Source organism: Lissotriton helveticus, chromosome 7, assembly GCF_964261635.1.
Source record: "Lissotriton helveticus chromosome 7, aLisHel1.1, whole genome shotgun sequence".
Taxonomy (NCBI): domain Eukaryota; kingdom Metazoa; phylum Chordata; class Amphibia; order Caudata; family Salamandridae; genus Lissotriton; species Lissotriton helveticus.
In genome coordinates this window covers 100,703,440-100,721,095 of record NC_136068.1, presented here as the reverse complement: position 1 = coordinate 100,721,095, position 17,656 = coordinate 100,703,440, and positions in this window count along the sequence as shown.

The following is a 17,656-nucleotide window of genomic DNA, read 5'->3' as shown; positions in this document are numbered from 1 at the left end:
TTTGTTACCTGCAATAAATTCTGCCTGCCCCTCCTGGGGACTTTAGTCAAGTTGTCAGAGCCATTACTTTATGTTCTTTTGGATATATATACATTGTATATAGACTTTACTCCAGCCACATTATGACAAACTATATATAGGCTCTTAAGGCGAATGATTCTGCCCAGGGCCGTACTGGGAACTGAAACCGGCCCTGGCAAACTGCTCGGCCGGCCTCCCTGGGGGGACTGAAGGGGTGCGGCCGAGCTGTTTGCAAGGGCCGGTTTCGGCCGATTTTGTTACCGGGGGACGATATTGCAGGCCCCCGTTAACTAAAACGCCCTCCCCGGCGGCCCACCGGGAAACCGCTTGGTGCCCTTTACAGCCGGTCTGGCCCTGATTCTGCCCCAAGTGCAGCGGCTCCGCACTTGTAACGTTACAAGTCGTAAGTCCCTTTGTGAATCAGTGTTCAATCGTATAGCGTTTTCCTGCGCCTGGCAAGGCCCCAGAGTGATTCAAGGTGGTCGCGTAAGAGGTTCCTCCATTTGCTGTGCATAGTTCATGGAGTGTTTTTAGTGTGGTCTATGTGGGAAGAATTTTGGTATTGTGCATGAGGTTTGAAGGTGTGCTGTGATCATCTGGAGAACTTGTAAGTGTGCTCAACCCTGTGTGCAGTTAAGAGATGTGGGACCATTGACGCAATATTATCATTACCATAATTTCCTTGCCAAATGTTCCCACTTCTGGGACTCTGTGAACTAACATGAGAACTTAGAGGTCCATTAGGATGGCGGACGGACAAAGTCCGTCCGCCATCCTGTCGGGGGCCGGTACCGTCCGCCACAAGGGCGGAGGAACCGTGCCCCCAATTAGGATGCATCCGCCACAGTGGCGGGTGCATCCCGCATTTTTTACATTGCGGCGGACGGTGCTTGAAGCACCGGCCGCCGCAATGCAAAAACTGCACGTTGTACATTTCAATGCACAACATGACAGGCACCGTGCGGTGCCTGTCATGGTGTACATTGAAATGCTGCGGGGTACCATAGGTACCCCCCAAGTGCAACTCCCACCCCCCCTTCACCCTGGGGGCCCAAAGACCAAAGGCCTTTCCGTGGCCCATCCTAATATGGCTGGCGGTGTCTTTTTTTATTTATTTTTTATTTTATTAAGTTTTTATGACAGCATACATTCAGCAGGGAAAAAAAAAACAAAATACAACTTAAGTTTATCAGACCACAAACAGCATCATATCCTTTAAAGCAGTTCAAAAGAAAGCCACGGCTAGTAGAAGAAGGCAAGACTTAAAAAAAAAAAACATGGATCATAGACATTAGAATATATCCCATACTTTCCTTAGTTGCGTACAATGCAATCTCAAGATAATACATAGACACTAAATCAGTTTGTCTCATAAGATACATAGAAAATATGAATGATACCTTGGGTTTCTCTTACCGTCCTACCCAGTTAATAATTGGAGACCATAATTTATATCCAAAAGTTTTTTTCCTGATGCCCTTAATTTTATACAATGAAATCTCAAGATGATACATAGACAATAATTTAGTTTGCCACGTAATAAAGTTTGGTGGTTCCTCATCAAGCCACTGAGATGTGATGCATGAACGATATACTGACATGCAGATAAAAATAAAACCTTCCTCTGCTTCTGAGATCTGAAAAGGTTTGCTTTCATCACACCCCAAAATGACCAGTGGAGCCGTTAATTTAACTGAAATACTCAAGCTGTTCGTTAAAAAAACTCAATATCAGTAATAAATTGCAACAGTTTAGGGCATCTATAGAACATATGTTAGAAAGGCGACCCCGGGGGAGGCAGAAGATGTCTGACTGACCACCCCTAGGTCCACCTCTCCGTCAAGAAGTAGCCGAGCGTTACTGAGAGGCCTCCTGGGTGAGGGCCCTCTCCTAGGATCGCACAGCAGAGTAACCACACACCACAAATGGACACCACACCAGAGGTCGAGTTCGTAAGCTTTATCAGGAAGTAAAGGCCGCTGGTTCCCAGCGATATGTACAAGTAGACCGAGGGGTCTGTAAAGTCTCGGAAAAGGGGGGTCAGGGAAGCGGGACAGTCTTGGTTGGGGTGTATGAAGGGATACCCTGCGCACAGCTCTCAATCCTCGAGCCGGGGGGTTCCGAGAGGTTGAGCCGCGGCAGCGCCAGCAGGCTCTCAAGATGGTTCGGCAAAGGTGGGCCGCGGCAGCGCCAGCAGGCTCTCAAGACGGTTCGGCAAAGGTGGGCCGCGGCAGCGCCAGCAGGCTCTCAAGATGGTTCGGCAAAGGTGGGCCGCGGCAGCGCCAGCAGGCTCTCAAGATGGTTCGGCAAAGGTGGGCCGCGGCAGAGCCAGCAGGCTCTCAAGATGGTTCGGCAAAGGTGGGCCGCGGCAGCGCCAGCAGGCTCTCAAGATGGTTCGGCAAAGGTGGGCCGCGGCAGCGCCAGCAGGCTCTCAAGATGGTTCGGCAAAGGTGGGCCGCGGCAGCGCCAGCAGGCTCTCAAGATCTCGTAAGGTTCCAGGAAAATGAGTTCTTCTGGGATCGGCCGTGACAGCGTCAGCAGGGCTTTCCAGTCCAGGATACAACTGACGTCCTAATCCAGGGCTGGCCCAGATATAGGACTGGAGTCCTTTGATGTCCGGACCCTCGCGCCTGGGGGTCAGAGGGGCCGGGTGACACCCAGCAGGGGGGTGGAGACAGCGCCCAGGGAGGCCGGGGGGCGATCGAAACCAGGCGTCCGGGGATGGCTGGAGGGCCATCGAAACCCCCTTTTCTCCGGGATCTGTCGAGTGGCCACTCGACCACCTGGGTGGATCTTGGTGCCTCGATGTCTGGGCTGTGCTGAGGCCTGGGCCGGGGCCGAGGCCACGTGGTCGTGACGTGGTGGGCCCAAGATGGAGTCGGGCGCAGCCTCGTGCTTAGGTCGTGAGGGGCCCACGCTGGAGCCAGGTCGGTAGTGGGGGTCCGGGATGGTGGCCGGACCAGCAATGTTGGGGCATGCAGTGTCGGGCAAAAGGGCTGCCCGATGCTGGGTGGAGGGCCGATGTCGTCCTGGACCCACCATGCGGGAGGGGTAGGACCACGCCATGAGGCCGGGTCCAACACGCGTCCCCCCCAGCTGAAGGCAGGGGAGAGTCACCCATCTTCTTGGGGATTCTCCTCGCCGAGGCGGAAGAATCTGGAGAGGCCGTCAGCATTGGCGTGGTCGTTGCCGGGGCGATGCTCCACAGTGAAGTCCATCCCTTGCAGGGAGATGGACCATCGCAACAGTTTCGGGTTCTCGCCCCGCATCTGCATCAACCACCGCAGGGGCCGGTGGTCGGTCTGGACCCGGAAGTGGGTGCCGAAGAGGTAGGGCCGGAGCTTCTTTAGGGCCCACACGACGGCGAAGGCTTCCCTCTCGATGGTGCTCCAGCGCTGTTCTCTGGCTAGCAGCCGCCGGCTGATGAAGGCAACGGGAAGGTCGATTCCCTCAGAGTTCACTTGGGAGAGGACCGCCCCAATGCCGTGCTCCGAGGCGTCGGTTTGGACCACAAACTCTCGGCTGTAGTCGGGGGCCTGGAGCACAGGGGCGGTGCACATGGCAGTCTTTAGAGTCTCGAAGGCTGCTTGGCACTCTGGGGTCCAGCACACCTTCTGGGGTAGCTTCTTGGAGGTCAGTTCTGTGAGGGGCCCCACAATGCTTCCATAGTCTTTGATGAAGTGCCAATAGTATCCTGTGAGCCCCAGGAAGGCTCGGACGACTGTTTGGGTGATTGGGGGCTCCCAGGCCCGGATGGCGTCAATCTTTGGCTGGAGGGGAGCCACCCGGCCGCTTCCCACCTGGTGTCCCAGATACGTCACGGACCCTTGGCCGATCTGGCACTTGCTGGCCTTTATGGTTAGTCCGGCCCGTCGGAGGGCCAACAGGACCTCTCGGAGGTGGGTCAGGTGCTCACCCCAGTGGCGGCTGTACACCGCAATGTCGTCTAGATAGGCGGCACTGAATTCTTCTAGCCCGGCCAGCACTCTATTCACGAGTCTCTGGAAGGTGGCCGGGGCGTTTTTCATGCCGAAGGGCATCACCTTGAAATGGTAGTGGCCATCAGGGGTCGAGAAGGCTGATCGCTCTTGCGCTCCAGGGGTCAGGCCGATCTGCTAATATCCGGCCGTGAGATCGAAGGTGCTGAGATACTTCGCAGCCCCCAGGCGATCGATCAGTTCATCCGCCCGGGGGATGGGATGGGCGTCGGTCCTGGTGACGGCACTCAGCCCCCGGTAGCCAACACAGAACCGGAGCTCCGGGGGTGTGCCAGGGGCGGCGGCTTTAGGGACCAGGACAACTGGGCTGGCCCACGGACTGTCGGAGGGTTCGACTACCCCCAGCGCTAGCATCTTGGCTACCTCGGACTGGATGCAGGCCCGAACTCGATCGGGCACTTGGAAAGCTCGGTGTCTTACAGGCGGGCTGTCTCCGGTGTCTATATCGTGGACACACCACCGGGTGACTCCAGGGGTGAGGGAAAACAGATCTGCAAACTGCCCCAGCAGCTGCCGGCAGTCATGGTGCTGCTCCGGGGTCAGGGTGGAGGAGAGCATGACCCCTTCGATGGAGCCGTCCTTCTCAGTGGTGCTCATGAGATCTGGCAGCGGTTCGGAGTCGTCTTCAGCTCCTTCATCGGTCGCTAACAGCAGGCTTAGTTCAGTGCGGGCAAAGTGCGGCTTGAGCCGGTTAGCGTGTAGAACCCGGAGGGGGTTCCTGGGGGACTCCATGTCCACCAGATAGGTGACGGGGCTCTTGCGCTCCACCACTCTGAAGGGCCCCGTCCACTTGTCTTGGAGGGCACAAGGTTCAACCGGGGACATGACCCAGACCTGCTGGCCCGGTTCGAATTCGATGGACGAGGCGTTCTGGTCATACCAGCATTTCATCTCCTCCTGACTGGCTTCAAGGTTGGCTTCGGCAAGTTCCCGGAACTTCCGAGTCTGGTTGCGGAGGGTCAGGAGGTACTGGTAGACATCTGGTGGACCACCTCGGGCAGCCGTCTCCCAGCCTTCTTTGACCAGGCTGAGGGGGCCCCGGACCGGGTGCCCATACAATAGTTCGAAGGGGCTGAACCCCAGGGACTTCTGGGGTACTTCGCGGTACGCAAACAGGAGGCAAGGCAGCAGAACATCCCATTTGCGTCGTAGTGGCTCCTCGAGGCCCTTGATCATTCCCTTCAGTGTTCGGTTAAACCGCTCCACAAGTCCATTTCCTTGGGGGTGATACGGGGTGGTGAACTTATATGTGACCCCGCACTGTTGCCACAGGGATCGCATATACTTGGAAATAAAGTTTGTGCCCCGATCACTCACGACTTCTCGGGGGAAGCCGACTCTGGAGAAGATCCCCATTAGAGCTCGGCCTACTACTGGGGCCGTGATGGTTCGGAGGGGGATGGCTTCCGGATATCGGGTGGCATGGTCCACCAGCACGAGGATGAAGCGGTGCCCTTGAGGGGTGCGGGGGTCCAGGGGCCCCACGATGTCTATCCCCACTCGCTCGAAGGGGGTGGTGACCACGGGAAACGGCTGGAGCGGGGCTTTGACTTTCCCCCCGCTCTTCCCGCTGGCTTGACAGGTCGGGCAGGATCTGCAGTGATTGTGCACATCGTTGCGCATTTTCGGCCAGTAGAAATGAGTCACCAGGCGGCTGTAAGTTTTGTCCTGCCCCAGGTGCCCGACGAGGGGCACATCATGTGCTGAGTTCAAGAGGAAGTCTCGAAATCGGAGGGGAACGACCAGCACCCGGCTGGCCCCTAGTTCGGCAATCTTCTGTTCACTGTAGAGAAGGTCGTTGTCCCAATAGACCCAGTGGGACCCCGCAGGGTCTCCAGCGGCTTGAGTGGCGGCTTGTCGTCGAATTCCCTCGAGGGAGGGACAGGTGCTCTGTTCTTGTCGGAATTGTTCGCGGGTGGGGCCACCTTCTTGGCGCCACTGAGCTAGTTCCGGCAGGTGGCCGAGCTCGGTGATTTCCTCATGGCTGGGCCCCGGGGGGCCGGGTTCAGGGTCGGTATCCTCAGGGACAGCGGGCGGTGGAGGTGCGGGCCACTCCGGCTCCTCGATCGGGGCTTCCTCCGTGGGGGGGGAGGCCCGGGTGGACATGGAGCGGGTGGTCGCACAAACCCACTCGGGAAGGCCTAGCATCCCCAGATGCTCTCTCCGCTCTATGCCGGCCCAGAGGGAGCTTTCCAGGTCGTTCCCGAGGAGGCAGTCCACGGGGGCATCGTCTCGGACAGTCACTTTCAGCATGCCCGACACCCCTCCCCACTCGAAGGGGATGCGGGCCATCTGGCAAAAACTTTCAGAGTTGTCAGCCGACCGCACTGGGAACAAGACGTTGGGGAGAATTTGTTCTGGGGTCACCAAGTGGCAGCGGACCGCCGTCACGCTGGCTCCAGTATCCTGGAGGGCTTCGGCCCGGCGTCCATTGATGGTGACCCATTGGCGGTATTTCTGGGTGTTACCTGGGATCGGGTCTCGGGGGATCATGTCTCGATCACCCAGGCATGCTAAGATCATGGCTGCGGGCTCCCACTCGGCCTGCTCGGTGTCGTCACCCTCTTCTTCGCCTCCCTCTGCACTCAGGGCGGCGGCCGCGATCTGGCGGCTCGGGGGACTGGTTCATCGGGCAGAGAGGGTCGTTCGCATAATGGCCCTGCCGCTGGCATCTTTGGCACGTAACATTCGGGCGGGGCCCGGGTCTTGCTGGGGGGCCTCCCCTTCAACCCAGGGATGGCGACGGGGAGGTAGGGGATGACCCCGCGGGGGTGTCTCGGCCCCTGCTCTGGCCTCCTCCGCCACCTCGTGGTCGGTGGTTCCCCGGGGATCCCCGGCCGTAGTCTCCCATCGGACTCCGGGGAACTCGGTTGCTCACCCATCTATCCGCTCGACAGCGAGTTTTCGTGGCTCTGTCAATTTGCTGTCGAGGAGGTGCTGCCGGAGTTCGACGAAGCAATTATTGGAAAGATGCTCCCATAGGATGAGGTCGACCAACTGCTGGTAGGTGGTGACCTGGCAGCCTCTGATCCACCCTTCGAAAGCTCTGCTGTAAAAGTTCACGTACTCCACCCAAGTGGTACCGGGGATTTTTTTACAGTCTCGAAATCGCTGCCGGTACATTTCGGGGGTGAGTCCGTAGCGAGTGAGGAGGGCTGTCTTCATGTGTTCGTACGAGGTAATCTCGGCGTCGGGGAGCTCTAGCAGGGCGTCTCTCCCCTCGTTGATGAACTTCCCCCATAAGCCGGCGCCCCAGTCTTTGAGGGGTACTCGATGGGCGGTCATGGCGACCTCGTAGGCCTTGAACCACTGTTGGATGTCGTCGTTCTTATAGTATTCTTTGACGACCTCCTTGGGTATGTGCACCTTCGTGTCCCCCGGCGGGGGTGAGGCCTTACCCCCGGCGGTGCCGGTTTCCGTTGTCTTGGCCTTGATTTCCAGTTCTTTGAGGCCGCGCTCATGCTCGAGCACGAGTTTCTTTTCTTCGAGGTCTCATTGTCTTCGCCTTTCCTCTAGGTCTCCTTCCAGCCGTAGTTGCTCGAGGGCTAATTTCCTTTCTGCCAGCTGTATCTCTCCTTCTTGTCGGAGTCGGGCGAGCTCCAGTTTGTGGAGCCGGTTCCTTTCTCGTTCCCGGGCGTCTCCGTGGGGGAGGCCCGTGTCTAGATCTGCGGGTCTTTCCCCCGCTGGGTTCGCGTCGGTCTCCGGGCGTCCATTCGGGCCCGGGTTATCTTCATTCTGGGGCGGCGCGTTATCGGCGTCCGCCCAGGCTTGCAGGGCTGATTTAAAATCCTCTTTGGTGTTGAGGCCCGTGGTAGCGATGCCTAGGTCTTTGCAAAATTGTTTTAATTCCTTGTGGCTGTAATCTTCCATCTTTTCTTTCTGGAATTCCGCTGTCGGTCTGGTTTCCTGAGTAGTCATGGTCGCGGTGTGTTTTTCTCGGTAGTGAGTGAATTACTCTCTTGTACGATCTGCGTCGGCTCGGATCCCGTCGCCTGCCACCAATGTTAGAAAGGCGACCCCGGGGGAGGCAGAAGATGTCTGACTGACCACCCCTAGGTCCACCTCTCCGTCAAGAAGTAGCCGAGCGTTACTGAGAGGCCTCCTGGGTGAGGGCCCTCTCCTAGGATCGCACAGCAGAGTAACCACACACCACAAATGGACACCACACCAGAGGTCGAGTTCGTAAGCTTTATCAGGAAGTAAAGGCGGCTGGTTCCCAGCGATATGTACAAGTAAACCGAGGGGTCTGTAAAGTCTCGGAAAAGGGGGGTCAGGGAAGCGGGACAGTCTCGGTTGGGGTGTATGAAGGGATACCCTGCGCACAGCTCTCAATCCTCGAGCCGGGGGGTTCCGAGAGGTTGAGCCGCGGCAGCGCCAGCAGGCTCTCAAGATGGTTCGGCAAAGGTGGGCCGCGGCAGCGCCAGCAGGCTCTCAAGACGGTTCGGCAAAGGTGGGCCGCGGCAGCGCCAGCAGGCTCTCAAGATGGTTTGGCAAAGGTGGGCCGCGGCAGCGCCAGCAGGCTCTCAAGATGGTTCGGCAAAGGTGGGCCACGGCAGCGCCAGCAGGCTCTCAAGATGGTTCGGCAAAGGTGGGCCGCGGCAGCGCCAGCAGGCTCTCAAGATGGTTCGGCAACGGTGGGCCGCGGCAGCGCCAGCAGGCTCTCAAGATGGTTCGGCAAAGGTGGGCCGCGGCAGCGCCAGCAGGCTCTCAAGATCTCGTAAGGTTCCAGGAAAATGAGTTCTTCTGGGGTCGGCCGTGACAGCGTCAGCAGGGCTTTCCAGTCCAGGATACAACTGACGTCCTAATCCAGGGCTGGCCCAGATATAGGACTGGAGTCCTTTGATGTCCGGACCCTCGCGCCTGGGGGTCAGAGGGGCCGGGATGATGGTGTCCAGACACCCAGCAGGGGGGTGGAGCCAGCGCCCAGGGAGGCCGGGGGGCGATCGAAACCAGGCGTCCGGGGACGGCTGGAGGGCCATCGAAACACCCTTTTCTCCGGGATCTGTCGAGTGGCCACTCGACCACCTGGGTGGATCTTGGTGCCTCGATGTCTGGGCTGTGCTGAGGCCTGGGCCGGGGCCGAGGCCACGTGGTCGTGATGTGGTGGGCCCAAGATGGAGTCGGGCGCAGCCTCGTGCTTAGGTCGTGAGGGGCCCACGCTGGAGCCAGGTCGGTAGTGGGGGTCCGGGATGGTGGCCGGACCAGCAATGTTGGGGCGTGCAGTGTCGGGCAAAAGGGCTGCCCGATGCTGGGTGGAGGGCCGATATCGTCCTGGACCCACCATGCGGGAGGGGTAGGACCACGCCATGAGGCAGGGTCCAACAACATATGAGCGGCATCCGCTGCGTATAGATTGCATCGGTTACAATTCGTCCCTCGCCCTGAATTCCATTTTGCCAGTTTCCCTGGCGTATAATATAACTCAAAGGCTTACATAAAGTGTTGGCTAATCATTGATCCATTGAGTAATACCTTAATCGATATCTCTATACTTCTCTCCAAATTTACATACTCAACACTTAGCTTATTTTGTCATTTAGATGCCCTATCCTCTAAGTCATCTCCTTCCTTCTCCAATAGCAGCTGGTATAGAGGTCCTATTTTATTCCGTTTCTTTATGGCTTCCACTATCCTAATTTTCCCCGGTGGGATCAGTTGTTTTGAAAGTTTCTGAACACAAAAACTGCGTATCTGAAGATACTTAAAGAAATCAATGTGGTGTAGATTATATTCCTTCTTTAAATAGTCACGAGAAGCAAAGTCATTCCCTTGAAACAAATCTCCAAAATTACATATCCCCAAATTATGCCATCTTTGCATCACCCCATCTCGAAAAAAGTCTGGAAGAAAAGAGCAATTCTGCAAAGGAGTATACATATTTATATTGGGGCCTATTTTAAGCCTTTTTTTTATTGTCCTCCATATAACATAGGCGGAATAAATATCTTGAATTTAGTTTTTTTGTAATTACTGGGCTCGATAATCCGATTTAAGCACTGTTTGGCCTCCGCACCCAAGAGCATCTCATAAATAGAGGGCATAGAAAAATCCTCGCTAGAATCTTCAGGAGAAATTAAAATTCCCATATGCTGCAATATCGCAATCCAGTGGTAGAACTGAAAGTTCGGTATACCCCAGCCTCCTCTTTCTTGGGGCAGCTTGCATTTATGTAATGCTCTACGAGCCCGATGATATCCCCAGAGAAATCTAGAGCACATTCTTTTTATTCGGGAAAAATAGCCAGAGGAGATAATAAAGGGGATAGACCGAAATACATACAAAAACTTAGGAAAAATAAGCATTTCAAGCACATTGCTGCGCCCAAGGAGTGAGAATTTTAAATTATTTATTCTTTCTAGTAATTTATTAGAAGAAATATTTATGGGGTCAAGGTTTATAGGAATAATTTCTTCAGTTTTGGCTGAAATCTTAATCCCTAAATAGTTAGCTTCTTTTTCAAACTTGATATTCTCTGGGCAGCCGGCTTCTGAATGGATAAGCTGCGTCTTGTCAACATTCAATTTATAACCAGAGAATCGAGCACATATATCAGCAGCCTCTATAATGGCTGGTAATGCGGCAGCCATATCTGATGTCACAATCGCGATATCGTCCGCGTATGCACAAACTTTAAAATCATAAATCGTTATCTTTACAGGTTTAATCACAATATTTTTCTCTAGGCTGATGATAAAGGGATCAATATATAAGGCAAACAGCAAGGGGGAACAAGGACACCCTTGTCTTGTACCCCTTGCTATTGACACTTTCCCTGACACCTTCCCAGAGATTCGGATAACAGCAGACGGATGAGAATATAAAGTCTGAATTGCCCTTACAAATTCTACAGGTAACCCCTTCCGTTCTAAAACCAACCATAAAAAGCCCCAGGTGACCCTGTTGAACGTTTTTTCGGCGTCCAGCAGGACCACGCCGACAGGAGACTGCATACCCTGAGCCCAGTCCAGCAAAGATATGATCCGTCTTATGTGATCTGTGGTGCCTCTGTGCTGTATGAATCCATGTTGTCTAGGAGAAACTAACCCCGGCATCAGATTATTTAGCCGATTAGCAATTACCTTAGAATACATTTTGCTGTCTGAATTCAATAATGATATCGGCCGATACGAGCTCTTCTCCTCCGCTTTTTTGCCTTTTTTTTTGAAGACTACAATAGTAGCTTCCGACCAAGAGCACGGAGCCTTCCCCAGAAATGCTTGTTGACAAACTTCCACTAATTCTTTTTTTAATATATTCCTAAAAATTCGGTAGAATTCCAATGGGATGTTATCCGGTCCCATGGCCTTGCCCTGAGCTAAACCTAAAATTGCAGCCTCGATTTCTTCCCAATCTGGTGGAGCCAACAAAGCTGTCTTTTGTGCCTCCGACAGAGTTGTTGGAATCAAATCCCTTAGATAATCGCCAGCCCCCACCCTGCCTGACTCATCAGTATATAACTGTTGATAGAACCCTTGAAAGGCAGTTAACACGCCTTCCTTAGTCTCTTGTAACACCCCATGTAAGTCTTTAATTTTAGAAATACTATTATACACCACTTTCTCCCTTGTTCTTTTTGACAAAACACATCCTGTTTTTTCCCCAAATTCGTCACGGGCGGCGTGTGCTCATGACGGCGTGGTTCCTTCACAACCCCGCCCGCTCATTAATTCGCTCGCACACGCAGGGAATTATTAGTGCCTGGGCGGAGCTGCAGCTGCATTACGGAACCACGCCGTCATGAGCACACGCCGGCCATGGCTCATGACGGCGTGGTTCCGTCATGCACATGCAAGGGGTTAACTGAGACAGTAAGTGAAGAACATGAGTCTTCAAAACAGATATAAGTTTGTTGCATGGTGCAAACGCCATTAGACTTCCAACCTAAAAAGCCCGAAAACACTTAAGGACACATGCATCAAGCATTTTACCGGTCGCAAACGGAGCGATTCGAAGAATCGCCCGTTTGCAACTAGAAAAATTAGTAATCACAATTTTTTGCGATTACCTAAATTGCAAAAGCATTTAGGTGATCACAATTTACGATTCCCTATTTGAGATGCATGTAACATTTCCTAAATGCGACTGTGCATTTAAGAAACGCTAATTACCTTAAACTTCAAGTTGTATGTTTCAAATAGGATTACAATACACCAGTACTGGGAATGTATTATTATGAGGTAGGGTGTGTGGTAGCCTGTAGATGCGCCCAGTTACTACACACATTCCTATAGATATATTATTGTCTGAAGTGTGGTATGATGTTGGAGGAAGAATATAGGAGGATGGAACTCTATTCGAGGTCAGTTGGAGACAAGAGCCACACAGAGCTGTTGCTCCTGTTGCAGCAAATGCTTGATCTTTTGTAGTTCCAAAACATAAACATAACTTTCTCTTTTGTTCCAGTTGCAGGGTGCTCTTTTTTCCAGTGTAACCCTGTACATGCCTATTCTGCTCAACATACTTGGCAACCAGCAGGTCTGGTCTGAATTTTGCCTGTCACTCAGCTAACTGTATATGGAAACAGAGCCAATAACTGATGTAGAATAGGAAAAATATGAAAATTAGAATTAAACAAAACCACCATGACATTACGAATCTGAATGTGCCAACTTTAATATGAAATTAATTCCATGAGTCAAGGTAATATGAAAATATCCTTGGTTTACATTTGCATTTGATGTGCAATGTATTTGCCTCTCGTAAAAAAAAGATGTCAAACTACTTAGACTTAGCAAGGCAAATACTCCATAAACAGGGCTGGGGCAGGAGACTCTGAAAGGGGCGTTCTGATGTTCTGGGCCCTAGGCCTACATATCATATAAAGAATGACACACACACGCACACACACACCAGTTAGTAGGGGTAGAGAACTGGCCAGGAGCACATGCACTCGGGCCCTTTTATTGACAGGGTCCCCTGACCAGTGACACCTGTGTTGGATAGGTAGGGGGAGAGTGTAAGGCCAGTCCTCGGTGAGTGGCTGGAAACAAACTACATGCCCAGCTGGACGCTACATTCCTCCCAAACGTTAATGAAAAACAAAATGAGTCCAACCTGTGGGAATGAATAAAACAAATTAGACACCACTAAGTCTCTCAGTCTCAAAAGGCAGTCTGCAGGATAGCACTGGACTGGTGGACAGGTGCAGCTGGCAGCACCCAGGCACCCCTGTATGCATCCATGGTCTAACCAGATGACTCTGGGCACAAACCGGGTGTAGATGGAGTCCGGATTCCTCAACAGCCTGTTGTTGGGGTTAGAGTCCACCCATACAATGTTGGTCAGTCCTGCCTGCTCTTGCTGTGGAGTGGTTGGTGGTACAAAAGGGGGTGGTGACGGACGGAGCATCGGAACCAATCAAACACTCACACCCAGTCCACAGATCTGGGTTCAATCCATCACCGTTCTTTAGCCCACTCCACCACCCCAGTTCAGACATGGCCATATGCAAATCAGTCTGACCCAGTGCCTCATGGGAACAGTCCAGCCCGAACTGCCAAGCCATGCCTTCCCTGGACCGGACACAAGCTTCCGAGGACCGGTTTCTGGCATTTTAGCCGTCTTCAGCCCGGCTTGCTTGAATCCAGTGGCAAAGTGAGCAAGTGGTTGGTGTCAAAAAGTTCACGGCGGGGTGCATCAGGAGCATCGATGGAGGTCCGCTGTAGATCTCTCTGTTGGGGTGTCTTGATTCGGTGAAGTACCACCTTGTTAGGACTGGAACGGCATCAACAATGTTTGGATGTCTTTGACTGAGGTTCCGGTGCCTCCCGGTACTTTATCAGTGGATCAGCTTCCAGACCATCTCTCGTGCGGGGATTCCCTTGAGGTCCTTTCTGATGGGTCGCCACGGGACTGCGTGGACTGTGCTGGTGTGCATGTGGGCTGTGCAGGGGCCGCTGCATGGTCGCTGACAGAACCATGGTCAAGTCACTGCAAGAGTGGATGACACATGGTCGATGGGCTTGCTAACAGGACCCAGCTGGAGTCCATTCTCCCTCAGTCTGGCCGCGCTGTAATTGGGCCACTCCTCCCCAAAGTGTCTGAAAGATGCGCTCCCATCATACTCTTGGCAGTGGCGGTGCTGCTGCTCCTCCTTCGTGGTGGGGTTGCATAACATGGTATTCTCTTCTTGCGGGGCCAGGCCGCGCTCCCCACCAAATCTTCATCGACAGCGCCGCTTCTCTCCCTCTTCACCAGGACAAGAGATGGCTGGCACATGCAGCAAGAAGCAGCCTCAGCAGTTAGTAGCAATGCATAACGTGAGCTCCAACATGCAAGAGCGGCAGGTGCATGCTGGCAGCAGTCTGCCTCGTCGCCAATTTGGTGTTCTGGGCACTAGGCCCACATATCATATAAAGAATGACCCCCACACGTACAAGTTAGTGGGGTAGACAACTGGGCACGAGCACGTGCTTGCGGGTCCTTATATTGACATGGTCACCTAACTGGTGACGCCTGTGTTGGATGGGCGTGGTGTGGGTGTAAGGCCATCCCTGGCGGAGTGGCTGGAAACAAACTACATGTCCTGCAGGACTCTACAGGTGTTACAACACCCAGACGATCAATATAGGTGGAGAAGTGTGGCTCAGTGGTTAGAGGCGGCAGACCCGGAATCTGAGATCGACTGTGGACCAGGGTTCGATTCCCCGCCTCGGCGGGTCTCGGGCTCATAAATTCCACGGTCTCGACAATTCTCGCTCTGGTGCCTACTCGACTCACGGGGTCACACTCTGCGACTCTGGGCAATAGCTTGCTTAATCTCCACATCGGCCCCTCGCGGCGGGATGCCTGGCTTTCACCTTGTGGATACCCTGCCAGGGTTTCTCACAGGGGAATACCAGGACGGGTTCCCTAAGCAAGCGCGGAGATGCCCCAGGGTAAGTCCTGCGCTATATAAGTTTCATACATTTACATTTACATTTACATAGGAATAATACTGAAACACCTGGTGGGCTTGCAAGAGGAGGGCAGGGAAATGGCCTTGAGGAGAGCATGTGACAATTAAGAAGCATCATCCCTAAGCAAATTAACTAATTTAAATTTAACCTTTAATCTCGTAGCTTCTGTCAACATGGTACACAAAGATTAAATTATGATGCAATTTTATCTATGCGCATTTACGGATCTGGTGATTACTGCTTAAAGGAAAAGTGGGCAGGAATCAGAGTGCGACAATAGTTTTTCTTTTTTTTTTTAAATCTTTTGCTAGGGTAGAGCAGTAGAGCAGTTTGAGACTTCAGATGGAAACACCCTCTTCCACGCTGAAGTAATGATCCAGAAGCCACATCTAGCATGTAGTATGCACATAATCCCGCTTTACTCCATTGACTAGCATGTGATGCTTAGAGGTGATGAGCTCACTGTGCGGACAGCTACAAAACCTCCGTACAGATATATGAGACTGGCTACATGGAAAGGAAATGTAAAAAAAAACACACAATTAACTTGATGCCTGGTTCACCAATAACATATCACAAAATTCATAAATCATCAAAACAAAGACTATTTCCCTGTGGGAAAAGTTACTCACATGATTTCCCAGGGAAAATGCAGAGTTGTGCATTTTCCATGAAATCTTTACTCATGAGAGAAGCAGAACGCATTAAGATTTTGCTTTCCTATTTTTCAATATTCTTTGGCATTTTGTGTTATAACAAAGTCCATAAGGGCAGAGGTAGGTCCATGTAGGTGGCTTTGATTCAGTACAGTATACACATGCAATGCCTTTGATTAATTCCTTTATCACAGGTTAGCTTTCCCAATTGTTGTAAATCACAATCCTATACCGTTCATGTCTTTTATTATTTTTGCCATACCATCAATTCCAATGCAAGTTCATCCTTATGATAGCTGTACATCAGATTATCCACGTAAAGTTCTTAAGTCCCAATTCAAGTCCATTTATATTCCAAACTCTGTGATTTTCCCTGTTTAATAATTCTTTGAGAACTTCAAGTGTTTTTCACTTCCAAATTGCATAAGCTTTTCAGAAAATACCACAGACTCCTTTTGACCTCACGTTTGAACAAGACTGTGAGGTTGAAATGTGTTGTGGTTTTTATTCATTACAAGCACCTTGACACATGGCTTGTGAGCTGCTTGTTTTCTTTTAGAAGTTTGATTTGATAGATATACCTTCAGAAAGATTGCCATAAAGCCACTCATTCTCCATGGCAACGGGGCTGGTATCGGGCGCCAACCCTTTCAGATATTCACAAAAAATTCAGGGCCTTATTTACAAGGAATTAGCGCAGCGCGGTGCCGCACACCATTTGGCTGCGCCGAGCTGTGTTAATTCCGAAGCAAAGGGATGCATCATGTCTACAACGATATGACGGATCCCTTTACTTTCCCTTGCGCTGGTGCACATTTAACTGCCATACACTGAGGCAGGCACCCTTGCACCATGATGCAAGGGTGCCTGTGTCATGAGGATGAGTGTTTTTGTTCAGGAAGGGACCTCTTCCTGCACAAAAATAATCACAAGAAGTGATTTCCTCTTCCTACACATGCTGCAGAATGCAGCATGCATAGAAAGAGGAAATAAACGTGTGCATCCCTATGCCTCGCGTAGCATTTTGGCACATTTCCAAGTGTACGATTTCTTGTAAATATGGAAATGCGGCAGAAGTCATGAGTGTTGCGTGGAAACACCCACAGTAACACCCATGGCACCCCCCTTTCACAAAAAGTGTTGCATTTCAAGGGGTCATATTTCCAAGGAGACGAAAAGCCACGCAGGGTGTCTTTACGTGTCCTTGTAAATATAGGGCAGCAGGTTGCTCTGCCAGTGTGTCACAAACAGTGATGCACTCGCAGCGCAAGGGGCTTGTAAATAAGCTCCTCAGTCTCTTAATCACAAAGAAAAATGCTAGCAGTCCTGATTGCAATCCACTAGTTTTAATCATGACAATGCATTTTAGGTATCTCCAAATATATCTATATATACGCCCCCACCATGCACAGTTTTTTCATCAATAATTTTATAGCAAATGTTGCACTGATATTATCCATAATGTCATAGAATATATCATATGAGTGATGTAATATGTGGGGTAATTAGCAGTGCATGGCAAGGCACAAGTTAAAGGTACCTTAGAGCACAATGTATAGTTGCTTGAGATAACTCTTATTATAACTGCTGAATTTCTATGGTTTTCTGTGTGCAAAAACTATTGTCAATAATCAGAGGGGCCGACGTCAGGGGAAGAAAACACAACTGTTAGGGGAAAAGTCCACCCACATAAATTGAACAATGGCTCACAGGGAATCCACAAGTTAATATATATTGCGCAGGAGCTCACAAAAAGGGGCAACAGAAGAGTCACGGGGATGAAATAATTTCAGATGTAAGTGTACAAAATCTTTATTTTCTTTTTATCATATTAAATTAATATATTCGTTATTCAAAGCATAAGACATCATAACTTAACAAATAAATAGAAAATTATTACCGAAATAAATATACATAGTATAACATAGTTTCCCCACATCAACCTCTCCACAACCATACACTCACTGGTACTTCAGTCACACACATACATTCACGCAAGTTCCACATTCACAGTAAATTCCACACTTATATCTGAAATAATTTCATCCCCGTGACTCTTCTGTGACCCCCTTTTGTGAGCTCC